This window comes from Cheilinus undulatus, linkage group 2 (genome assembly GCF_018320785.1).
Source record: "Cheilinus undulatus linkage group 2, ASM1832078v1, whole genome shotgun sequence".
In the NCBI taxonomy this organism is placed as follows: domain Eukaryota; kingdom Metazoa; phylum Chordata; class Actinopteri; order Labriformes; family Labridae; genus Cheilinus; species Cheilinus undulatus.
This window is the reverse complement of record NC_054866.1, coordinates 33,566,695-33,594,093: the sequence shown is the minus strand read 5'-3', so window position 1 is coordinate 33,594,093 and position 27,399 is coordinate 33,566,695. Positions and strand designations below refer to the sequence as shown.

The following is a 27,399-nucleotide window of genomic DNA, read 5'->3' as shown; positions in this document are numbered from 1 at the left end:
AAACATCATAAAACAGGTTTGAAAAACAAATAATCTTGAATTTGTGATCTTGTTTAACAGGTTTTATTGTTTGATGTTTGGTCTTCTCTTTTGTTTTTGTCTTTATTTAGCTATATTGTAGATTTTGTCCCTCACAAATAAAATTTAAATAAATAAATAATGCATTTTCCCTGCTTTCCCTGCCTGTGAAATGTCAGTACCTCTTTACGTCTCCTTAAGTCCTCAGTATAATGAGGTGTTTGGTTTCTGGAGACTCTGAATACTCCATTCTCATCCTTTTACAAAAACATGCTCAGGTATGTTACATAAATCCTCATCTGTGAGCCACTGCATGCTATCTCACCTGAAAGCTGAGAAGTTGTCAGCAAGGTTTCTAAATTTGGAGAAGCATTCGTCACGTGTGGGCTGACTAAAACGGAGGAAAGGCAGACTGTTTCGGGAGATTCTGTCGGGTTGAGGCATCAAGTTACGGAGCTCAGAGGGAATTTTTGTGTCAGCTTTTCACATGTCATATTACAACAATGGGCGGGAAGAAGCTGATCCTCTGATAAAACACACACAAGACGGCTAAAGGAAGCTTGTCTGTGAGATGTAAATGCATGTGGACAGCCTTTAAACACTCTATAAACAATTAATGCATGTAAAGGGATTTAATTAGCATATTTATATGATCTTTTATGCAAACACATACATTTTATGTTGAATTTTAAATTGAGAGAACAGATGTTCACTGTAGTTTTTAGCAAATATCCAAGGAGATTACATCCCATTTGCAGCTCGTCTTTGGAATCAGAAAGCAATTTACGCCTGTCTGAGAAGGTAAGTGTTGCACACGTGGGCAGTGAATGAGAGGTAAGTTTGCCTACCTCTCCATCATAATCTGCTGTTCATCAAAGGGATCTATTTTCTGCCCCCTTTGTTACCTCCTCTCTGGACTGCAAACTCTGACAAAGTGCCTGAGTCGGAGCTCTTTAATGATGACATACGAGCGTTATCCTGAGGATGTTGTCAGATCAGGGGATGTGTTGGGGGGTGTAAACCTGACTGGTGACACCTGGAAAGCAAATAAAAAATATGTTTTTCCTTTTTTTTCTGTAATCCAGCAGATTATTAATCTTTTGATGGAGTGCTACTCTCAAAATGTTGGGAAACAACTGAAAGAAGCTCAATGTACTTTAGCTTGGTAAATTGATCTCAAAATAGACTATTAACCCTCATTTTCTAATGTGTTTATCTATAATTACAGGGCGTCACTACTTAAGCCATTACCAGCAGAGAAGGATCAGCTCAGGTCGATAAGTTTTTCAGCCGTAGAGACACAAGTAATGCATCCTCATAAGTTTTGATTTTGAGGCACTTCTATGCCACAATTGTTCCTAATACATACAAAATATGGGCGGTTCTGTTGAGCAGGTTTTCATATAACTGATTTTTGCTGCGTTTTTAGACTTCTCCACACTTCTCCACAGTAATAAAGATAAATCCATGAATCCTCAGACACACACACGCTCCTAAAAAAAACACACCAAAATGTCATTGAATGTGTGAAATCTAGATTTTGTTCTATGCGTTTTGCTTTGACACGGCATGTTTTTCAACATTCATTTCTCATACTGCCACAGCAAAGAAAAAAAGGACTGCGCCTTCGTCCTCTTTAATTATAGCGCCCTCAGAAAAGAAGCTGATGCCAATTAAAGACATCAAAACAGTTCTTTTCATGAGGAGGGCTGCATTTCAAAACAAGAAAATCTATACTTTTACAAGCATGATTTCAACATGCATGAATCAGATGAAAATTCTTCATTTCAGATCTCTGATTTCCATTATTTCTTTTAAATATAATTAGATGGTTTATCATATTAAAAAATATGAATAGCAACCCTTTATTTAGGACATATACGCAACTTAGTCCTCATTCAACAGGCTCTTAACCTGCAGAACTGTTCACACCTAGATTGATGAGTGCCATGTTCTTATAAATTAGAGGCTAATATATTTTTGTACCGCAGAGAGAAACACCCTTTGAATGTTTGTGTAAAGGCATAAGACTGAGGGGCTTTGTACTTAAAGAGAAATCAAACAGGGTCAAAGTGAGGCATGAAGAAGACACTTAAATGTAAAAAAAACTGCACATTAGACCCTGAGTAAAGGAAATGGTTTTGCAGTTCTGTTGGAAAGTCAAGCAGGATCATTCATTGTTATCACTGATAATAATTATCATCGATAACAATGCTGCACAATGCACTAATAATGTGCGACTGCAATTACACTGGACAATACTTGGGACTGATGACAAGATAATACATAAATGTGTCATGAGTCTACAGTACTTGCTTTCTTACAACGGAATAGAACAATATAGTTTTGAAGTATGTATTCTCAACTCAAAACATACAAATATTAAGTACCATTAAAAAAGAAATAAAAAGCAGAGCACAGCTTTCTCTGCCAAGTAAAACTCTATATCCATTTTTCAATAAGACTGTAGAAATATAACAAGTGTGGTCCCGAATGAATTTAAAAAAAATGAAGCAGCAGAGGTGGGCAGATCTGAGTGGTGCATGTCTTTCTTTTTTAATATTATTTTTTGGGCATGTTGCATTTGATAAGTCCAAAAAGAGAGACAGGAAATAAGAAAGCAGGGGAGGGCATACATTAAACAATATGAAAATCGGGATTTGAATCCATGGTCAGGGCAGCAAGGAATGTGGCATCTGCTGCACTAATCCTGGATCCAGCGTTTTTCTAAAGGCATCATTTGTCATTGTTTTGATTAAGAACTGTCTAACAGCAGAATTAACATACTGTTTATTCAAATCATGTATTTATCCATGACATTCAAATGATGAAAGATGTTAATAAATAAACACATAAATCTACAATGAGGAAATTTGGTGGATGTCAGAATCCTTAAGAATATGGGTTCCCAAACTTTTCAGCCCTTGACCCCCAAAATAATCACTGCAGAGACTGGAGACATTGTACCTGGAGGTGGTTGATGCATATTTCACACAGTCAAAATAGACGTTAATTTTAATATTTTTTTTAAACATTACTTTGATTTAAGCACAAGTCTCAGCTAATTACAAACATTTTTTTAGCTTAAATTGAATGAATTTAATGAATATATTTTTTACAATAATAGGTAAAATATACATTTTTTAATCTTTTAAAAATGTTATTTGTCATTTTGAAGGCAACTTGAGGCCCACCAAATGGGTCCCAAACCCACTTTGGGAACCACTGTTTTAGAAAACTGATGTGGGTTATACAGCAAAGTTTCTCCTAAGAATGATCTTCAAATGAACTCAAAGTTCAGTTGAGATTCATGTAAATGCTGAAGTGCTGCTGTCTTTATTTCTACATCCAGCATGTATGAAAAACATATTCTCTGCATCTTTGCTTATGATCAATCATTTATAAAACACATTGCTTCAGGCTGCTTCAGTGTTATTAAGCATTATGGTATTGATTCATTTTTCTGTATACAAAAAACATCATTGCTTTCATAACCTGAGGTGATGCTAATGCAGTCTTTGTCAAACTTCGAAGAGGAAAAGTTTAAAATATGATTTTTAAAAGCTTCACAAAGCATTTCAATAATAGGATTTGAACACATTTATATGTTGAATTGTTAATTAGATGCCTGTATTCACTGTTTATACTGCAGATGTCAGCAGGGGGGTCAAACAATAAAAACAATGCAGCATTACAATTACACTATTTTCATATTGAAAAATTAACATGGAGAATGTATTTTACATTAATGTTGTTTGAGCTGGAAGAAGTTCGTTCAGTTTGTGTTCAAAGAGGTTTTCTTTTTCTGAAAACAACCTGAAGGGAAGCCATAAATGATCATGTACTGTATATGCTCTTTAAATATGCATCAAGTCATTGGTCTGTTTTGAGGCTTTGATTCAGTGTTCAAAAGACCAGCAGTCTATCTTTGTGTGGATGTTTTTTCAAATGACTTCTCACATTTTAAAGAGTCTGTAAAGCAGACACGATTGTTCAACAAGGACATATGAGGACAATAATGCATGAACCGGTGATGAATCGGTGCTGGCCCTGCTTTTCATTCTGTTCTTTGCACTCTCTCAGTTTAAAACAGCTTAAAGAGGGAAAGCTAATGAAAATAATGTCACCTGGAGCTCACATGTAATAAGATGTCAAAGGTGTCAAACTCATTTCCCGCACTCAGTTCCCCACCAAAAGACAAGCCTATCACCTTCTCAGAGTATATGAGGGTAATTAATAATCTCATGACCACACTATCACATTGGGCTTCATTTAAAATTGGATATCTTTCTATGGTTAATGTGCTAAAACCTTAATCTAAGAATCAAAATACCTTATTTAATCTGTTTCAAAGGATCTTAAAGAACGTAAGAATCTTAAGAGCTATATATCCAAGCCGGTCTGCCCTCACTGATAACAATCTGCTCATTTAATTTAAACTTAAGAAGCATTGCAGCTGCTTTCATACACTTTTAGGTGGAAGAGATATGCCTAATGCAACATTTTTTAAATGTTACTGCTCAAACTAAGGATTATTAAAGTTCTATTTCTGCCTTACAGCCAAATCAGCTGATATCAATGCTTTCTGCCTCTCCTACAGAAAGCATCCTGCAGCACTGTCAGTACAAAGCAAGAAAAATCAATGTGCTCTCACGGTGCCACATTATGTAAACCCCAGCCACCTGAACACTATCAGGTTCAATATCTGCAACGTTTAGCAGCCATGCCTGCTGTGGGATGACGTCTCCTCAGAGTATTCTGTACAGTGTGTGTGTGCAGCATGATGTGAATTTTTTATAACCTGTTTAATGCACATTTAGGGCCTGTGTCCACTAATGCTGCTTTTATATGCTGGCAGCTCCATTTTCAAAACAAAAACAATGCAATTCAGAGTCTTCGGTGCTTAGCAACACAAGTGCAAAAATGCCCCTAGTGTCAGCTGTTCTTCTTTGTCACTGTACTCACAACACTCTCAGTTGAAAAATACTTAACTTTTAACTTAACTGTGCTCCTCAATATCCCTCCACCCTCACCAACAGCTTCTGGCAGCAACTTTGTTAACAACAAAGGCTATGAAAGACTTATCTAAGCTGTTTTTTATAGGTACAAGTTCAAGGTCTAAAGCTGGCGCTTTTGTTTACAACTGAGAATGTTTCTGCTGCAATTTCCGAGACTAAAAGATAATTTTCAGCATGCAAAACAAACCTCGTGGTCACTAATGGGGCAACTTTTCCATGAGTAAGCTTTCATGAAATAGCAGCAGTAACTGCTGGGAGACTAACAATCTACTGTCTGTTAACATCAGTGGGTTGGACAACCGTTAAATCAATGCAGAGTCAAAACATTTATCTTTATTGCCACTTTTAGCCACACCTTCTAAAACTCCCAAAGCATGCACACTTTGTAGATTTCATGCAGCTGCATGTCTTCCTAAACTTTCAAACAATGCAAGAGGTGGGCAGACATGTTTCTTTGTCAATGATCTTTGTGTTTTAATTCATCTCCTCATAGACCTTTAACATCTAAAATCATGCAGGGACAAAAATGATCTCACTATGCTAAATTACCTCCCTATGCTATCCATCTTAAACAGCAGTATAAGAAGCTATGTCAAGTTCATAAAAAAAAGACAGGCAAGTCCAGAGTCAAATCACAAAATAAAAAACAGGGAAGTCCATATTTGAGTCCCAAAATAAAAAATTGTAAGTTCAGAGTTAAGTTCCAAGAAAAGACGTGCAAGTCCACAGTCAGGTCCCAATAAAGGAAAAGAAAAAACTCAGTGTTGATGAATGACTATGACTTTAACTTAACCATGGAAAAAATAACATGTTATGGATTGAATGGAGATAAGGGAAAGGTAAAAGGGTGCGGATGACTTTTGACATGCTAACTGTTATTTTTTTTAAAAGTGAAATAATACACTAAGGAGAAGTGGTATGAATATTTTGCATCACTGCTGCTGGGAGAATTGCGGTGGCTTATAAATACCACACGGGATCAATTCGATTAAGAGTAATTAATACTCTAATAATGCTAATAATGGACCTTAATCAATCTTGATTTATGCATTGTCTTACAAAACTGCAGTGGTAATCTATGATCTATTGTGTTTACAGAGAGGGTTTTTAGAGGAACTTTTTGAGAATATGTAGAGCCAATAGATATTTAAATTTAAGGATTCTAATAAATTATCCTAGAACTAGTAGACCACAGATAGTAAGGCCTAGCTGATCGTTCCAGAAAACTAAATTAGCCAGGTAATATCAAGTTACATATCTTCTTTGTGCTCCTGTAATAACTTTTGTTTCAGAGCCTGTAAAAGCTGACACACAATTACCACTGCAGTGGCTTTTCCTGACATTGATGAAGCTGTTAGTAAAGGTCTGAAAAAGCCGCAACAAGTCAAATCTTACTGTTGGCTTCTTACCGAATGGAGCAAGAAATAAAATTTGCGGGTTGTCAAAAACAAAGCAAATGGGAAACATTAGGGAGAGGAGAAAAAAGTAATGTCACAGTACAAAGCTTGGGTTTTCTTGCACAAAGACATTTATAAAAACATGTCATTAAGAATATTCTATAACTCTGTTCTCCGAGAGGTGATGATATGCTCTCAAAAGGAGCACACACTGGTGGTACTGGTTCATGCTGAGTTTATGTCATGTGAGAGTATAGCAGTTCAAGAGCTGCTTTTATCTTTCCACAAACAAAGAGACAACTCTCAACACAGATACAGCATATAACAGATATTCACCTAAGAGGGATTCTGTTAAAGCTCATATGTCCTCGATGGCAGCTCAATAAATAATTGCTTCACTGCTAGATTAATGGTGAAGGCAGCTTTCCCTGCTCAAGTCATTATTTACAGTATGGAGCAAATTCCCTTGAATTGCTGTGACCAACCACAAATTCCTGTGAGGGATATCAGTGCTACGCTGTTCACCAGTTTATCATATCATCTACTGTATGTATGCTGAATCCGTGTTCACAGCAGCCCAGGGTGTTTTCAGCTGTTCATCAGAGAGGCTGTTTTCCCTATTGAGATAAGAAATTAAATCTGCAGGAGCAGAGGATGCTGGGTTTGCTGCAGGGTGGCGAGGCAGCGGCTCTGATAATGGAGCTGACTCCCATTGCGCAGGCTATGAGGCAAACAGCCGTGGCGCCAGCCCAACCCTGCCCATGTGTGAGGATGGCTAACAGTGTCACTCGGAACAAGCTCTCTCTCTCTCTCTCTCTCTCTCTCTCTCTTTGTATGAAAACATGTGGTTTAATCTGCATGTGACAGACAAAGGAGGAAAGAAAGACATGAAGGGTTTTTGCACTCCTCTGGGTCTTAATTTGAGTGAAAATATGTGGGATAAAAGTGGGTAAAAGCGTGGGATTTGCCCTTGTGTTTAATGTAGTGAGAATGTGCATGCATGGTGAATCAAACACACTGACCCTGCGGAATAAAAAATGACTGATCGATAGAGTCAGAGGACAGAAACATCATTTTCTCTCCCCTTCTTCTCCCTCTTGCTATCACTTTCCACTCATGCTCACAGCCTGGATGGGTTATGTCTGGTAGTATATTATGTAAATGTGGAGAGGGTTTAATTTCAATTTGGGAACTCACCAGAATATCGTGTCGTTTTGGAAGCTCCTCACAGGTTTCACTTCAAAGCAGTCTGTAGAGAGAAATAAACGGTCACACCTTAATGTGCAAGCACAAATAACATTGGGGGCCATACGGCACCAGTTGTAATAGTGTCACAATCATAAAAAGGTTCAATTTATAGTTCAATCTTTGATTCAGCCAAGACTCAATACAAATGATTTGATATTTCTGCAGCAGTGGAACAATCCCTTTATGCCCAAAGCCCCTGTGCTGGAGAAAATTTAAAACAGGGGAAATTCCAGCTGAATATTTTACCTGCCTACTTCTCCTTGGATGATTTCTTGCCCTGCACCCAGAGCTTTTATGTGTCTAATAACTTAATTTAAGTGTACAAGGTAACTGCTATTATTCTTACATGTTTTTTTTTTCCTCTAACAACAGCCATCAAATGCACTGAATGTCTTGAATGAAAGCTGAATGCTGAAAATAGCACATGTTTTCTGAAGGTTATGTACTCTGGTATGATAGAACAAAAACAGGCTTTTATTCTTGTAAGTCTTCACAATACACAAGTTATCCAAATAAAGAATTCCCCGTATTCAATAAAGAGTTAAATGAATCCAGCATACTAAGTCAGAAAACAGAAATGGTTACAAAAAGGAGCATTTTAAACAACAACAAGGCCAAAAAGGTAGAAAAACATTCCAGCTAAAATACAATCCAATAACACAACAGTTTCTTCAAAGACCATAAAGGTGAAGCTTATATGGGGATGTTACACAGACATCCTTCTACAGCTCGTTACTTTTAATTAGCCCTACCTTTTTAGTTCATTAGTGACAGCTGCACTCTGTTACTGTACATCAATATTTACTTTTACCACCTTCAAAGTAAAAGGCAAAGGTGTTAAACAGGTCTTGCATGCTGATATCTCAATATAGGATTACTAAGACTTAGAGATTTCAGCCATAGTGATTTAACATTACAGATAAATGATGAAGTAGTAAAAAGAAGTTATACAGAATCTAAGCACTGCACTACTTTACTGCTATATTCGTTAATAAAGATGTTTCTATTTCATTACCATCATAGCTGCTAATGCTAATACTGCATTGTTGTTTTCTGTTTTCTATCATGGCTCTTTTCTATCAGTAATAGCAGTTACTGCGATTTTTTTTTTTTTACATATTGCTACCGTTATAAACTTGTCTTTCATTTGTTGTTTTGTTGTTTCTCTTGTCCATCTCCTTTTCCTGCTTTTCTCCCACCACTGCTCCTTCAAGCCCTTTCCGACCCTAACACTGTCAGCAGGAGTCTGGTCTGCTTGACACCTATCCTTTGATAGGGAAGGTTTCTGTTGCAATAACGAGACTAAATACTGCTAGTGCTGTGCTCATGGTGATTAACACTGGTCTTTCTTATAATAGGGTATAGTCTTTCCCAGTAGTGATTAATGATGGTCTATTATTAAAGGCCACGACAGAGAGTACGATCTAGACTTGCCCTCTTTGCAAAGTTTCTTGACAAGACTTCAGTTGTGAATTGGGGTTATACAACCCAAGATGGACTGATTGTTAAAAAAATACGCAGGGTACATTAGCAAATATGTAAAAATACCTAACACAATATATATAAAGAAATTTGGGATTCTTTGCCAATTTTTCTCTAAAATTTATGAAAAAAATGCTAAGTCATGTGGCATTAAAGGGACTGCTATGAAAAAAGCACATTCACTGAAGTTAGCTTACTGCTCAACTATATGAGAAGCTTTTAAAACTACATATTTCACTTATTTTAAAAGATAGGCATAAGAAAATAATGGTTAGGTAAGGTTTCAAGCAGTAGCCTTTTAAAACTACAGCTAAACTTTGTAGAAGTCATTGGCTTTATCCAGTTTGCCAATTTAGCTAAGCTAGCTTAGTGCGATGAAATGGTTATTTTTACAATAAAATTTAAAAAAGGCTACAACATAAACTATTCACTCTAATGTTTACATTTTAAAAAGTCTGTGGTTCCAGTTTAATGTCCTACAAAAGCTTTAGTGTCCTCACTTAAGTAGACGTAGAACAAACTAACAACAGCCCAGTGTGAATTGCGCTGTAAAGCTAGCAAGTTACAAGTAGACAAAGGAAAACTCAGAGATCCTTGTCTTGTTCCATCAACTACACAGACATTACGGCTTAAGCTGTGGTGTTAAGTCCACACTAAACGCTACAGTGAAACCAGCCAAGTGAAAACTTAAGTTCTGTCATTGTTTAGTTGCACCAAAGAGATAATGTAGCCTTAGCTAGCTAGCTGAACACAGCATTAAACCTCAAAAAACAATCGACCCAGACATGAGGTTTTTAGTTCATTGGACCAATCAGTGAAAAGGATTTTTGTTTCTCACACACCCTAATGTCTCAGAGTAAAATAACAGCTGAAAATAGCTTCTGTTACCTGATGTAAATCAACAAACAGCAATGCGAGTGCATGTAAAATATGCCAAAGCATTGTGAATGGGTGACAAACAAAGCCTCTCAGTGTCTGCCAAAGCCTGACACTGAGAAATGAAACCATAACTTGCCAACTAAAGAAATTAGCTCCACTGATGAAAAACGAAAGCAGGAGTCCCAAGAATGCCATCATACATCTCTGAGGGATGTTATATACAGAATATCACTGGGAGCACACTGTTGACACCAAACAGCCTCTACAATCCTCTGCTTTTCCTCATCCTCCAACTTCTCTCACCTTTCAGACACCTAACCTTGATCCCCCTATTTTCACAGGACTTTACACAGGTGTACGATTTAAGTTATAACTTAAGGCTCCGCTGGAACCATCTCAGCTGGTGCAACATATTAACTGTTAGATAATGAAGCTCCATTGTAAGTAATGACTGTTTGACTATGATCAAACTCATGCAAAGCTGAGGCAACCCAAGTTACCAACACAAGCCTGGTGCTGTTTCACTTTTAACGGTACAAGAGAAGAAGCTCATAGGTCATTGGCTAACACTTCTGCTTACCAAATGCTGCTATTTTAGTAGTGTTGTAACAATGACCATTTTTTTCTGTTTTATATTCTTATATGTTAGGTTTCAGGAGCAACTAACCCTTGGGATCAGTTTTCCTCAGATGAAAACCTATGTACAGTGCTTAACAAATTTATTAGACCACCCTAACCCTAACCAAAGTAAGGTCTATGCCACGGCTGCCCTAAATTAACAGCACTGGTAATTACCAAAATCATTTTTTATGTTTCTGCAATGGTTAATACACCAATATGTAGAAGCTCTTTAACCCAAATGATATTTTTAATGCTAAAATATAATTATTATTGTTATACATGAATTTTCAAATTCACTGATTTACAAAAAAACCTGAAAAAATAGTAAAGCACATTGATATTTCTTGATTTATATGTTAAGTTATAGTTATTTACTTGCATTCCTGAAGAGAAAAATGAGTTTTAGTGGTTGAATGTTATGCTTGATTCATTTCTGACTTCTCAGAGAAGCCCAGTGAGCTGACTCAAATTTGGGTATAAAATGGTGAATTGAAATCCCTCATTCCTGTTCAAAATGGTAAAACATGGAGAGCTCACTGAAAATGATAGAGTCCGCATTAAAACACTTCATGATGCTGGATGGTCTTTGAGACAAATATGACAGGTGGTCTAATAAATTTGTTTGGCACTGTATATCTGGATTTAGTCGTATCAGTTAGGGTTATTTAATATTTGAGCGCAAAGAATTTAAATTCTTAATTTTGAGGTATAATATGTGTGGTGACTGCCCTCTACAGGTTGAAACCAGCAACTTCAAATGCAATTTCTTTTACTGAATAATCTGGTGGAAAGTGGCATACAGCCGTTGTATGTCCATTTTTCATGATTTTAGTCTCTTTCATAAATCAGTGCTTTTCATCACCCTTTTACAGCTGTAAGCAGGTTTTAGCAAATTCTGAAGCTATAAAATGTGTCAAAAAAGATGCTATGATCATTTAGTGTTAAATTATTTGAAAAATACAGTGTTTTTTAATTCCCTGAAAAGTAGTGATTCTGAAGATTCAAGGTTTTTAGCCCAACACCAGCGATATGTGACTCCAGTTTTTGTCCCCACAGATCACAATATTTACTGTCCACTTCTTCCACAATGAATAACTAGTAGTAGCAGCCCATAGCCAAAACACATGGGTCATAGACCCAATCAGAAACACTGTGATACTCTTGGATTGTGGATAGCGTAGTGCTGTTGCAGATAACCATATTTTTCTTAGTTTGAAGTTGATAACATACAAGCTTGTGTCTTGAACATGCCACATATCCTATTATCATTGCCTCATTAAATCATCTTTTGTTAAAAAAAAAGAAAAGGATTGCTTAATTCACTAGTGGTAACTCAACACAGAACATGAGACAGGCTCAGCCAAGCAGAGATGTTGAAATGACACTGAAGGATTGTGGGTAAAGTAGTGCCATTGACCAAGATTGCAAAACAAGACACTTTTCTTAAAATGAGGTAGATAAGGAAGGACACAGTATCTTTGACAGGAGCAAAAACCAAAATTTCACTCTCAGGTAGTCTGTGGTAAGTCTACCTCAACTGAAACTTTGGGGTTTTATTTATTTTTTCATTTAAAATTTACATTTTTTAAATCCTGCACTCATTTCAGTGTCTTTGTGTGATTACCAGGGATAACTTTGGGCACGGTTTAATTGAGCCTGATTATAGAAATTAAACAGTAAATAATGTGTGCAGGACAATGGTACAATAGTAGCTATTATTATATGATATGATATGATGCGATACAATACAATGCCACACAATATGATATGATATAATACGATAAGATGAGATTAAAAAAGGTGCGATGCAATGCGATACAACATAATGCATGCATATTTCTAATATGCCAATGTTTCCCTTTGGGAAGATTTGTCTTACAGTGCTTCAGCTGCCTCCACAGCTAATGTGTTTTGGAAAAAAATGCCATCAAAGCTTATATTTATGCTTATGGAGAAAAAAACACCCAGTTACAACCATTCATTACACTTCAGTATGTTTGCTTTTTGTAAAAACACCCTTCAATCTTATAGTGCTTAGTATCACTCATTCTTTAGAGAAGTCAACAACTTTATTCCAGTGACTGACTTCAGGAAATCATGCTGCACTTAACTGCATTTATAGACTTCCCACATCTTTATCAGTCAATTTTACAAGCCGACAGCACATACTTTGCAGAAGTATGAGTGATAAAGCAGTTTTAAGTTTAAAGCCTTTCTGGTACAGTGGTTGCCAGCACACCTTGATTTGAGAAGCATCTCAATATGCAAAAAGTAAACTGCAGGAGAGAGATGAATGATAAAAAAACAGAGAGAGAATTGAAAAGGTGCAAACAAAATCATTTAAAGTGCTGCAGCACTGTATATACATTACAACGACCAAGAGAGGAACAATTCCTGCTCCTGCTCCCCAATGCACAACTAGAGGTGTACATGGAGCAATCACTGTTAATTGAAGCTTTTGTAGATGAAGAAAAAACACCCCCACCTCTTTTTCCTCCTCTTTTCTCAGCAGCAATGACAACAGAGGAATAGTTCCAACTCTCCTCTGTCAGATTTAATTGCCAAAGCTACAATCTTGATTAGGATCTCAACAGTCCTTTCTATCAGCCCCAGTCAAAGCAGCACAGGGTGTTTGTCCAAGAAATGCATATTTACCCACCTCAACTCTCACTTGTACTGAGTGCAAACATGGTAGGCCTTTAAAAAGGACCCTGACATTGAGAGCAACCTTCAGAGGTTGTTCTGAAGCCATTCATTACAGGCAAGTAAGACATGCTTCTTCTTCTTTAGTGCCAAGTTTGCAGCTCACTCCCCCTTAGAGGGGGTCACTTATCATGCAGGTGATATATTTCAGAGACGTTTCAACTCAATCTAGTGCCTTCCCACTGTTATTTAGGAGTAACTGACATGCAATTCTTAAGCTTTTTTACGACTTAAATCTTGTACTGTCAAAATGCCATAACGCGTAAAGGCCAGCTTTCCAACTGACCTAAGACAGTGATGTGAGAAGTACAATTTCACGCATGCCGCACTTCACCCAAACGTCCATCTTGTGTTCATGTTCCCTGAAGCATCAAACACAGAGGAATTGATTAAAACATGCGTCACATACACACATCTCGCGCTGCAAATATCACCAGAGCTATACACATTCCGCTTTAGCAGTAATCTTACATATTGTGACTGCATGCTAACTGCCCCTTCATCTATTCATCAACCTCCCACACAGAAACATCAAACGCATATGCCACTGCACGCACGCACACAGACTTCAATTTCAGTGACACAGCAATTAAGCTTTGAGAGGATTTTTCTCCTCTACATCTGAGTTATTGTTGTTACTCTTCTAATTAAAACACAGCAGTAACGGGATGAGCAATTTGAAGAGGAAGAGAGGGAGAGGCTGCACACTTGACAACAAAAGCAGTTTTGCTTCAAAACATCCTTCAAAGATCAAATGTCATTAAGCGCACACTGCTCCCAGTAATATCTTCATTTGTACAAATGCTAGGGGATATTTAACACAGGGACTTTTAGCACCGACAACAAAACTGAATAAAAAAAATAACACAACTGAGACTAATGATTTATTTCTAAATAAATTATTTATTTTACCCTATTAAATAACAAAAAATAGTTCAGAAATAGTCTCCCAGAGCCTGAGTCCATTTTGCTTTTTTGACTGTGGCCCCCCTTGTGGACAGAGCAGTACCTCTTCTCTCTTTGCACTTCTTCTCCTTCAAACATATGGAGTGTTTTCTGATTTTTTTTTAACATTCTATCTTTAAACAGACAAATGTATCACTCACTGTGAATACTGGCTAAGGAAAAGGCAAAAAAGTCTGTCTTTGGAGCATGTTGTTTATCTCTTCCTCTGACATGTACCCAGGGCTTTCCTCAGACATATGGAGGAGTCAGCCTGTGCGAAAAAGGAGCCAGCTAAGTAAGCCTGACAGCTCATTTCATCCTAATAAAAAGATAAGACTCATTTTAAGCATTAAATTAATTTCTAAAATTATTTTACTTAGAAAAAGAGACACAACAGTGCTTCAGGTACCACTAAAACCACTGGTGCTTATGGAAGAGGAACACTTCAAAAAAAGGAGTAGAAAAACATATACCATTGGGTTTAACTGATCCAGGTCCAGGCACTCAAGATGGTTTGAAGTCCTTTAAGTCAGTGGTGCTTAACTGGTTTAATGTTAAGACCCGATACCATCTCCAAACTCTAAAAAGGTTTGAGTGTTCGTTGAAGTGATGTATTATTTTGCATGAATCTAAGCCAGTTTTGTGCTTTATTGGCAGTAGTTTTGTAGGCTATTTCAACTTGAAATCTAGAGTTATTCCTTTAATCTAGAACTACGAGCTAAGGTAAGATGCATCAGGGTTACCTGAGTGTTTGCTCAAAATATTGGAATTTTTAAAAGCCATTGATTGCTATTGACTACATAAATTCTGAGGCTGATGGTAAATTAAATTTCTAACATTTTGACACCCCTAATTAATGCAGCTGACATCAAATAAATCCATCCTGAAATATAATTAAGGACAGGCTTATAAAAGGGTGAAGTCAAACTTCCTCTGGGTTTGTTGTTCTTAGCTCTGTGCTTACATTGATGAGCAAAACTATCCTATCCTTCCTTTAGTTTGTGTCTTCCATGTGAATTCCTCCTTTGCAAACATGCCACCACATGGTGGAAGAGATATGTTTTTAGTTTATAATGGTGGAGTTCTGTGCCAACAGATTTTCCTAACACAAGCATAGAATTTAGCCAAAAATACCTTAAAAAATAAGAACTGATTTAATTTTTTACTGCATTTCATTATGGATGTAAAGGAGGAGGGGATACTGAGTTTTGGCTTGCAAGGCTGGTGCTGATGGGAAAAACTCCCTGACATTTACCCTGAAAGTGAAATACACCTGTATGAAAGACGATGATGCAAAATATTGAATACTAAAAGGTTATGTCACCAAAAGTAGGCTTATCAAAATCTCTGGTAAATAATCCCTGTCAGCTCACTCCAAAATTACTCTGACATGCCAGATGGACTGATGGTAAATTAATCTCTTTCTGACTCTCATCAGGGGAAGATCAAAAACATATTTTTCAACTAAGAAACTGCCTTTATTAACTACCATGTTTACCAGCTTGCAGCACATCTAAACCACACCTGTAGCTACTGCTTCTTTCTCCTTAAATGACACTGATTGGTTCGGTCATTCTTTGACTTTGAACAAATACGTCAGTTTAGTGTTTTGCCAGATGGATCTGCCGGACAATAACATGAAATCTGATCAATCCATCTGATAGCTAAGTTGTGATAACACTGTTAAAGCAGATAATCCATACAGATACAGCATTTCTAAAAATGAGAATCACATCTATGATGGTGATGTTTAAACAGATACTAAATTAACAGCCATCAGGATGGTGGTTCTATTTGTCCAGCTTTTCTAAACCACATGTAACACACAAGCTTCCTCATTTCTGGTCATCCTCAAGGACACAGAGCAATTTGTTCAGTGTTTCTCCAACTCAGAGCTCTGGTACACATGCAGGGCAAGGCAGGCGACTTGGTAACAGTAAGCCTGGATTATGTCTCAACATAGTGGCTAAATGGATGATTTTATTCCACATCTCTTCTCCGACTCTGCAGTGTTTTTGCAGAATGGGCATTTAGCAGAAACTAAACAGATTTCAAACTGAGAGCTGAAACATGCTGGTGTCTGAATTCTGCAGTACCTGTTAGTCTGTGGTGTGTGACCAGCGATGTCCATGGAAACATTATCGCCTCTTAGTCTAGACACCCTCTAGAATTGTTAATGAAGAGTGAAAAGGAGCCTGCTACAGGGCCTCGGTGTCTAAACCATGTGTGAAAATGCTAGGCACACAGCACATCCATATTTCTCTGCTTGACTTGCCACAAGGCTAAAATAAACATTTTAAGGCTGAGACCCACACTGCTATTATAAAAGCTCTTATAAAAACCAAATAAAGGATCACATATTTGATAGTGAACCCGACCAGAAGGATGAAATAGAAGCAAAAGGCGAGAATATGGAGCCTGAATAATACCCGTTGGTCATTCTGCCGGTTAAGTCCACCTTAAGACTGGAATATAAAACAAGAAGTGACACTGTGAGGGAAGAAAAGATGCAAGAAAGTCCTGGTCTTACTCACTGCATGCATAACTGATGGTTTTTTAAGCATGTTGCGAATTTTATCAGATATAAAACAGCATCTACTGCTGCTTCCTTTGAGTGCAATTCAGCAGACAACATATGCCTCTCTTAGATTGCCCACACAGTTGGCACACTGACCATTACCACTACCTCCAGGGCGGCCAATGTGACCTCCAGAGATGAGAGAGAGCTCCAGACAAAGGCAACAACCCCGAGTGAAGTAGAGGTCTGTACTGTGGGCTGCGCAGCAGTGAGCTGAAGCACACAGAGATAATGGCGGCTGCGGAGGTGTAAAATGATGAGGAAAAAATTGCACTGATGTTTTACTACAGCATTTACCGTGACTGGGATGTTACGACCCCCCTTTGTTAGGAGGAGAACGTCGCCGTGGTGCAGACAGTGTCCGTGGTGACACTGAGCAATAATACAAGTTGCCTCAGAGCATCACATCACATAATATACGCTCTAATAATTGCTCGGGTTATGCAGCTATTTTTAATAAAGAAAAACACGGGAACATTTGCAAGTTTGCGTTAATCGAAAAACATGTCCCACATAAGTCAGCGAACCAAAGGGAACATGGAGATTGAATATAGCCCTGAGTCATCTCGAATGAATAATTATGTAATAAGCACAACAAAAGTTGTACACCAGTGGCCACAGAGGTCAGCAGGGTTACCCAAGGGCCCTTAACATGCAGACTGCCAGCATGCAAAGATCAGAGTTTCCCTCCAATTCTGATGAGTCAGGGAGTATCGTCTCTGTTGCTCATGATCTGATGCTCTGGTAGTAAAGCTCTCCTCCCCACCCTCCTTCCCCTGTGAGCTGAAGCCTCAGATGATGTCCGTACAGCTATTTATACACTTAGCCATGCTCAGCACATTTAGCTGTACCACATAAATAATCAGAAGGTATGAGAGACAGTGTGCATGCAGGACTGCTTTCCTTTAACACAGCAACTTCTGGCTCCCCACTTTAACAGGGCTACATGCATCCTTTTCAGCATTATAGCACTCGTCTCTCCTTGTCATGATTTATGAGCTCAATCCATTATTAATAGGATGACTACTGAGTGCATCCACTATCTAATTATTTGCATATTCCATTTGTGAAATCCATGCTTCAAAAGAAAATTCAAAGAGCGTCCGTTAATGCAGAATAAACATGTTTATTGTGCAAATATTCTAAACTAACAAGGTGAAACATGCATGAAAAAGTCAGCAGCACAGAAGTAAACAGTGCTCACACCAAGAATAGCCTTCATGTGCCCAGTACATGAATAGGTCATGAACAAATATAGGGTATACTTAGCAGGTGAGGTTTTGGTTAAGCTTCTGTAATGGCAGATTATGTCAGCTCGCCTTTTTCAAAGCAGCAGACTGTTTCCTAATGGGCTGACAGGAGAATCCAGTCTGGCTCCTCCTTTTGGTAAACTGTTACCGTGCAGAAGGTGCCAAGGCCCAGAGCACAAATATACAGCAACCCAAACACGATTATACAGCACTCCAAATATTCTTCTGCTGAGGGTACATCTTGTCCCTGTTTAAATTAAATTTGAGTTTGAGGAGACACTGAAATTCATCTTTCTTTGCATGCTAATGTGAAGGATTTTACTGAACAGTAAAACCTGTGCCGTTAGATTAAAAATACAAGGGCTTGCTTGCAATAAAATGTGACTCATTTTTCCTGTCTGTGTGTGATAAATATTCAAATTTAATAATCAAATGTTTGCTCATTTTGCCTTTTAAAATGGTGATGAAGGACCTCAGGATACTTATTTGACTTCCCAATAAGGGAACACAGGCTCATAATTCTTGGCAGATACATGACTTTAACAACGTATAAACATATTCATCAGAGTCAAAAGTAGACCTGCGACTTTTGGATAGTGGACTCGTCATCAATTATTGAAACGAAAAATTAGCTTATTGAAATATGTGTTGTTACTTAATGACTCTTAAAGGGCTATCTGATTTTAAATCTAATGTTATTTTTTCAAACTCAGAATATGTCTGTAATATACTGTATTATTAATATATTTAAAAGAATTAATATTATATATTTTATATGTATTTTCATCTGATATAGACTGATATCTTCAGCTGATATAGGTTGATGTTTACATTAAATGTAAGCTGATATTTTCATCAGATATAGACTGATATTCAGAGATATATAGGTTGATATTCACAGGTGATATCAGTTGATAGTTACAGCCGATATCCTACAATATATACAGTTGATATAGGCTACATTTAAAACTGATTTTAGCTTATATCTAGCACTAAGATAGACATATATTAGAGCCAATGTAGGTTGATATTTACACATGACATGGGTGACATTTATAGCTGATAAAGGCTGAAATTTTCATTTGATTTGGGCCAATATTTACATCTAATGTAGGCTGATATTTTCATCTTATATAGACTGGTATTTGCATCTGATATACGCTGAAATTTTCAGCTGATATAGGGTGATATTTACAGGTGACATCGGTTGTATCACAGTTGATATTCAACAATATTTACAGCTAAAATAGGCTAAATTTACAGCTTATATTACTTTACATTTATCGCTGATATAGACTTAATATTACAGCTGATATAGGTCTATATTCAAAGCTGATACGGGATGACATTTAAAGTTGATAGAGGCTGATATTTTGATCTGATTAAGGCTGATATTTACATCTAATGTAGGCTGATATTATGATCTGATATATACTGTTATTTATTGCTGATATAGGCTGATATTTACAGGAATATAGGTCGATATTTACAGGTGATATCAGTAGATATTCACAGCTGATAACTGACAAAATCTACAGCCGATACAGGCTTTGGTTGCCACAATCACAGCAAACTCAGTTAAAACAGTTCAACTTTTGACACAGCACCACACAATGTCACCTCTCCCTCACTGACCAATCGAAATCAAGTGAAAGCTGAATTTCTCACAACAACGGAAGAGAAACCAATAAGATGTGTCATGGATAAAGTCTGCAGGGCTAAAGCTATGTCAGGACTGGATTCCTTCCCATTCTTTAATGTTTTCTTGGTGATATTTCCTTGAAAAAAGGAAACTGAAGTGAATAGACCTGCTTAAAAAAGACGTCACACATACTACAAAGGAAACCAGAGGTATACTTTCATTGCAACAATAGCAGTGTTTGAGTGCAATACCTATTTTCTTTAACTTATTGCAATAAAGTCAGGATTTTGTAATGTGTAATATAAGCTCATAGTCTAAAATCAATAAAATTGTGATTTGTGGTGCAGCTCTATTGTAAACATAACCAGTACTGATGTAGGACAGGTCGTTTTAACATGTAGCCTTGTCTTTACAGTAATGTGGTGAGAGTTTGCTCGGCTATTTAGTGGTGGGAGTGAAGAAGAACAAGAGCTGAGGGGAGAAAAATATGAAATATTCAAAGGAAAGGTTTAAAGGTGAGGGACTAAAAATGTAAATGAGAGAAAAATCACTGCATAGCTGTAACTTTGGAGTGTTAAGTACAATATGAAAGATGATTTTTAAAAGAGAGATATCCAATATGCTTTTCAAAAAATGTCAACATTAGCAGCATGCTCCACTAACAAGCAAGATCTGCTTTAAAATCATCTGGAAATATTTTCTTACACTTGTAGCATATTTCTGTTTGTGAATAGCTGAGTACGTAAGTGTGGGTGGAAGAGCCACAGAGAAAAGAGACTAAAGGTTTGAGCGGACTGGACCATGAAGAAAGAGTGAACCATAAAAAAAAAAAAAAAAACAGCAGAACAAGTGTTCAGTTTCAGCTGTGTGTGCAACACCAACTCCACAAGACTTGAGCTAGGCTCCTGCTTTCTGCTTTTAGTGACGAGTGAAAGTGAAGAGGGCCAAGAGCAGACAAACAAGTCTCTCTTGTGCGTTCTGACAATGGTCGGGACTCTGAAGCAGGACAGCTAATGCTTGTGTTTGCAGCATTGATGGTGAAATGCTTCCAGAGTTTAGAAGTTTAAGGACACTGTGGTGCTGAAATTGGGTAAGCATTGTTCCCCGTTTCAAAAAGCCTTGAGTGCGAGGCCTGATGTCTTTTTTCGAATCCTTAATAACAGTAAAACTATAAACACGTGAAGGCTGCTTCTTTTACAGGTTGCCAAAAGAGATGTAGAAATGCCCTTAAGCATCCATTCACACGGATACTTTTCATTTCATTTATTTATCGCATTTCCTTGCAAACACTGAACATGGCAGTATTTCAGTCTCTATTAATCAATTTCAGAGGCTTTATAAATGATTAATTTTTTATAGCACATTGAGCCCTGGTGTTTAGAAAGGCAGGTAGAGGTAAAGAATGCAGCCATCGCAGGTGATTGAACTGACTCATAAAAGGACCCACTGTGATCTGAATTATTTTGATTTCACTTTAAAAATGTGCAGCACATCCTCTAAAGTAATGTACCATTTCCACTACTGATTGCTCCCGCTGAAGGTGATTAATCAACTTAAAGGGAAGACTTCTACAGTAGTTACATCCTTAACATAAATTTGCAAGGCATTATGGGCTAAATCGACCAATCATTAACAATCCACATTTCATATAATTACACTTTGGATAAATTTGTAAATTTAATTACTTTGTCAATAAGAGAAAGGTTGTAGGTAAAATTCAGAAAGATGCTGCCGTTTTATGTGAAAATGGTTGCTCTGAATGCTCTGAAGAAACACGGCTTCAAGATGCACTTAGCATGTACTGTTTCTATGCGACTATACTAAAATCACAGAACTAATCTCTCAGCTTTAAATCTTACTAGAAGTACACATCTACAGATATTTAATCATTTTTTTTATACCACTTGTTTCTTATTCATTTCATATACACTATACAGACAAAAGTATTGGGCCTCCTGACCATTTCACCAGCAGGGACTGTAATGACATTGTTTTCAAATACATACTTTAACATGCAGTTGACCCCACTTTTAAAGCTACAACAACCTCTTCTTGGATTTCCACTTATTCTGGAGTGTTTCTGAGGGAATTTATGCCCGTTCACTCTATAGGCACTGATGTTGGACAAGAAGGCCTGGCTTGCAATCTCTGCTCCACAGTCCAGTATCGGTGTGCTTTACACCACTTCATCCAACGGGTGACATTGGACTTTGTAATGTGAGGCTTGCAGTTGCTCTGCTATGAAGAACCAATCCATAAAGCTCTTGCTACAGAGTTTTTGTGTTTGCATTAACGCCAGTTGAAGTTCAGAACTCTTCAGCTATGGAGTCAGCAGAGCGTTGGCGACTTTCATGCACCAGTTATTGACCTTGCTCTGTGATTTTATATGGTCTTCTGCTTTGAGGCTGAGTTGCTGTTGTTCCTAAAAGCTTCCAGTTTCTAATAATATCACTGTGAAATATCCAACAGGGATGAACTTTCATGAAACGTCTTATTGCAAAGGTGACATCCACCAGAGTACCACTCTTGAAGTCACTGATGTCTACAGAACGACCCATTTTGTATCGCAAATGTTTACAAATGAAGACTGAATGACTAGGTGCTTGAGTTTAAACACCTGTGGCAACAGGTCTAATTAAAACACCTAAGTTCAATCATTTACACGTGTGGCCAAATATTTTTCTCCATTTACATGCAATGCTTCTACTCTCAGTACAAGCAATGTAACGACTTCTTAGGTGTTACTGATTCTAATTGTGCTCCTTGTGTCTACTTGGCACCAATGAGTCAAATCAGCTGTTTTGGGAAAACAATAGTCCCTTCACCAAACTTGGATTGTTCACGCTCGGTCTGAGCCACAAACAGGAAGATGCACAGAAAGTTGGGCTCACATTATGCAGCCTGAATTCACACGTCCATGAAAAATTGAGCAGCACATCCTTTGTTAGTGACAAGGCTTCAGTTCATAAAGAAGCAAAAAGAGAACCAAGGCTGTAGCTACTCTGAGCAGCTGCTTTCGCCTTGCTACTTCCAAGGAGACATGATAAATAACTCAAGTTTTAAACCATGCTTCAAACAGTGCTGATCAAACTAGCCATTTATCGTTTGGTGTATCAATTCAATAAAAGAAGAAGAGAGACTCAACAGAAGCTTGATGAGAGATACAGAGGCTTATCACGCTGTCATGGTTGGAAATGGAAAGTGATAAATTTTCTTTTTAAGTAACCCGTAGAGAGAAAGTTACAGCAATCTGAGGACCATTTTAAACCCAAATGTGTCATTTACAGCATGTAGCTTATCACAACACATCTTTTAATGTGAAAGGAGAAATAGTGCTTCAATTTTCAAATTATCCAAAACATAGCAAGCCAATACAAAACAGAAATGATAATCAAATGCCTGGAAGGAAACCAGAACAGCCTCTTTATTATTAAAGCATCAAGATGTATGAAGAAGTTTCCTGCGATTTAGCATAATTTAAGCTTCCATTTCTATTATTGTCCATTTGAAGCAACAAAAAGAGCAGGGTACGAATCACAAACCAAATGGCTGAACACATTTAAACTTTCAGGGCATGGAGTTACGGGCATTTCAGACAAAATATGCAATAAAAATTAGAATCTAGAATGAATAACAGTGATTTTCTGTTTACTACATTCATTCAGACTCAATTAAAGCACTATCATTTACTGGGATTTAATGTTTTTGATGAGCACGCCTTGCTTTCCAGGCTTTCTTCCTGCCATTCAGCCTTAGTGAATACAAAAGTAGTTACACAAAATTGGTTGATCAATATATAGGCACATATACATGCTTAACTCTCTGAGACAGAAGTTGTTGTGTACAACAAGAAGGTTACACGAAGTTAAATAACTTTTTGCACCATAAATTGTGAGAGGCACCTGGCTACAGATCTCTATGGTGGGGCATTTTTGGCTCATCTGTTACAGACCTCTACAATGGGGTGACCTCAACCATGGGGCAGGAAGTGACATGCTAACCCTTGTTGAGTTTTTCCTTAGTTTGTGGTGAGATATTTCTAACCTTATCTCTCTCCTCCTTACCCTTTCCCTTAGTGCCTAACCCTAACCCTTTTCGGGTTTCCTTAGTTTGTGGTGTGTTAATTCAAAAACTGTATTAGATTTTTATTCATGAAATTATGCTGTTGTGAAAAATAGCCACTTAGTGTAACTTCTGACAGTAAGAAAAAAATATACGTCATTCAGTAAATCATTCTTGACCTGGCTTTTGGCTTGGGAACTGTAAGTCACATCCTGTCCCATGGTCGAGGTTGCCCCATTGTAGTGGTCTGCAGGTGAACGCCCCACCGTAGAGGTCTGCAGCCAGATCCTCTAGTAAATTGTAGCCACTTTTCCTCCCTCTGGAAGTCTTCCTTTTTGTCTTCCTAATAATTCTATTTATGCCTTTGTAGCTCTTACAGAGGCTTTTCTAGCAAGCCTGAAACTTGGGTGGCTTTCGAGGGTCTTTTAAGATTAAATGCGCACCACAAACTCCAACATTGAACATCTTTTTAAAGATTTATTTTTGGGCTTTCATGCCTTTATTTGATAGAGGAAGGACAGTGGACAGACTTGGAAACAGGGAAGAGAGTGGGGAGAGACATGCGGTAAAGGGCCACAGGCCGGATTCGAACCCGGGCCACCCGCGTACATAGGTAGTGCCTTAAACCACTCAACCATCTGCGCTCCCTGAACATCTTTTTAAATCAAATTTAAACCAACTGTTCAGTGATTTCTGCCACTTACTTAACATAAGTTACCATATTGTTTTGCTACACTGGTTGTCACATGGGCTGTGACAACCAATGGCAGGCTGTTACATCGTCACATCATGCTAAACTGTGCATGTTTTGACAGTAAAGACAGCCTAAATAGCTCATTATGGAAAGAAAGAGAGGCAGAGAGCCTGTGATGTGTTTTTGTCATTACTGTGTGTCACTTACATAAATCTTTGAGTTTTCATTTCTGTTCAGTTTTTCTTAGTCTTTATAGTCTCATAACTTTTTAAAAAGTCAACTCCCAGTTCTTCAGCTTCATTACTCTTAAAGCCCAGGTCCAGGTTTACCTGAAAAAAAGATGTTTAAATCTTGACTGTGCACCACAGGATTGATGTTTTACAAGCATGTTAAGACAATAAGTCTACGCAAAACAAAATGGTTAAAAATAGCTTAGGGATCAGAGGGGTTAAGGATCTAAAATATAACGTGTATACCATTTGAAACCCTCAACTGATCAATAAGATATTTAAAAATGTCATGATTCCACAGCAGAATGTAATGTCCTCTGTAAGATGAGATTTAATGAAACTTTAATGACCTCCATGAGGAAGAAACTCAGCTGCTGCAGCAGCAAATATTGATAAGATATAAAAAGGACACTGAAACACATGGCATTCATTGCTTAATTCCATTTCCAATATTTCGCTGCAGGATTTCAAATGCTTTGCTGCATGATACAGAAACATTTAGCAACATGTAAATGTGAACACTTTGCCTGAAAGCATTTGTTTTCAGAGCTTTCTCAGACAGTCATGGTCAGCTGGACTCGGCCAGCCTTGCTTAGTCACGCAGACAGAGCAGTGCTTCCACAAAACACCAGAAAAGCCCTGTTATGATCCTCAGTTACAGCCTCATTCGGGCACCAAATGTGCACAGAGCCATTGTTTGTTTAGCCCCTGAGACGTGCTCGAGTGTTAGCTTTGTGTGTCCAATTATTTACTCCAATATCTGCAGGCCTCATAAATGCCAGAACGCTGGGGTACCAAGAATAAAACTCAGCCTGCAATCCTCTTGATGACATTTTATTAGACAGGACAGCATTGCAGCAATGGTCTAAATATGTTTTGTCATCATATTGTCAGAGGATCCACAGTAACGTTTATATCACTGCCTCGGCTAATAATAGCAACCTGCCAGCCCCCGATGCAAACAGTGTGATTGGAAACAACAGTATGCCTGCAAAACTGATGCATCCAATCCGTTCATGTCAGCGTATTGACATCCTGCTGATATTGGAAGGGATTATGTGACTTAAGTCTGCATGTTTTGCATGCCTGAAGAAGTGTTCTACTTGGATGGAAGCTGATCTCGCTGTGCCAGTCAGCTGCATATGAATACTGACTTCCTCCTTCGCAGATAATCCCGTGAAAAAGACAACTCTTTAATGCCTAACATCCTTAACACTGCTCTCTCTATTGCATGAATCAGAATTAGCCACCATGGACGCCAGAGCCGTTTTGTTCCTCTGACATGGACCTTTTCCACGTGTCAATAACAATGTGTGAGTATGAATCAGGTTCAAAGTGATAGGGATAAAAAGGCATAGTTTATATAAGGAGAAAGCAAAAGTGCCTGTTTGAAGCTACTTCAGCTGTCTGATTGATCAGCATGGATGTGTCATAGGATCTAATGTTATTTGCCATTATTTTTAGATGGATTTAATATAGATGTAGCTCAAGCCTCTCTGCAAAGTATCTACATATTTCCATTTAGATAAATCTGAAAATGCTCTGAAAGAAATAAACACAAACCAGTTTACTGGAGGGTTTTATGACGGGACAACAGATGATTTGTTTTCTGACAGCTATTATGTTTCCTATGAGTATACTTGGACCTCCTGCCAAGCATTCTCTGAGGGGTCAATAAAGAGTTGAATCCATTCAAAGTCTTCAATGTTATATAATCATACTGTGGAGGTTAAAAAAACAAGCCAAAATGCCCTACTTTATATTTCCTTCAATAAAACATAAAGGCTGGGCTCTGTTCAGAACATCTGTGCCTGATAAAAATTAAAGACAGCTGGAGAAAAAGACAAAAAATATGAGCATGTGTCTGCATGGGCAAATGACATTACTGGCCAAATGTTCTCTCAGCACCATCCACCAGATCCTCAGGAGGGGCAGAGAGAGGCAGAGAGTCTGCGATGAAATAAGGCCTCCAGTCAAACAGATTGTTTGCTGAGAAATTGCTAAGAAATGTCAATCAAGTTGTTGTGGCCCGGAGGGCAGGCGGAGTCAGCTCTCCTGCACAGAGTGCCTCTTATAAAATGAAGCAAGTGGAAAATAAATACAGTGTATCTGTGCTGCTTTCTAACCCACCAACCTTTGTAAAGTGGTATGTAATGACCTTGTTAATGGATGATGCATCATTTACTGATAAGCCATTATTAAATACAACTTTTAGGATTCCTGGTTGCAGCATATCTTCAATGGCTCTTTGGTATTTTGGCAGAAAAATAATACATTGCCTATTTTTTGACATTTACAACTGCTGAATAATTTGATTATTTTAAAACATGTTAAAAATGTACTTCCCAGATCAAAGTTAGGGACTCAAATGTCCTCATAACTTATTCATTTTGAATAAAAAGTGATCTTTGTTCCTTTAAACAGATAACTGGCATTTATCATTCAATTAAGCCAATACTTGTGAAGAGATGTACGAATGAGAAGAAAAACAATTTTTACAAAGAAATGTTTGTTGAATGGATAATTTTATTTTTGTTTCACATCATCAGGAAATGCAAATGCTTATTTTTCCATTTTTAGACATATTTTGAGCTTTTTAAGCATTTATTTACAAGGGAGAAAAGGGGATCAT

At 37.6% G+C, this 27,399-nt stretch overlaps 1 protein-coding gene across 2 annotated transcripts in view; it reads right to left on the bottom strand.

Annotated features, from left to right (window-relative positions):
• The window catches only part of lrfn1 (leucine rich repeat and fibronectin type III domain containing 1), a 207,197-nt gene that overhangs the window by 80,872 nt on the left and 98,926 nt on the right, over window positions 1-27,399 (bottom strand). For both annotated transcript variants that reach the window (XM_041808469.1, XM_041808461.1), the window contains exon 2: window positions 7,631-7,682. The gene's annotated coding sequence lies outside the window, so the exon portion shown is untranslated. The remainder of the gene's footprint in view (window positions 1-7,630; window positions 7,683-27,399) is intronic.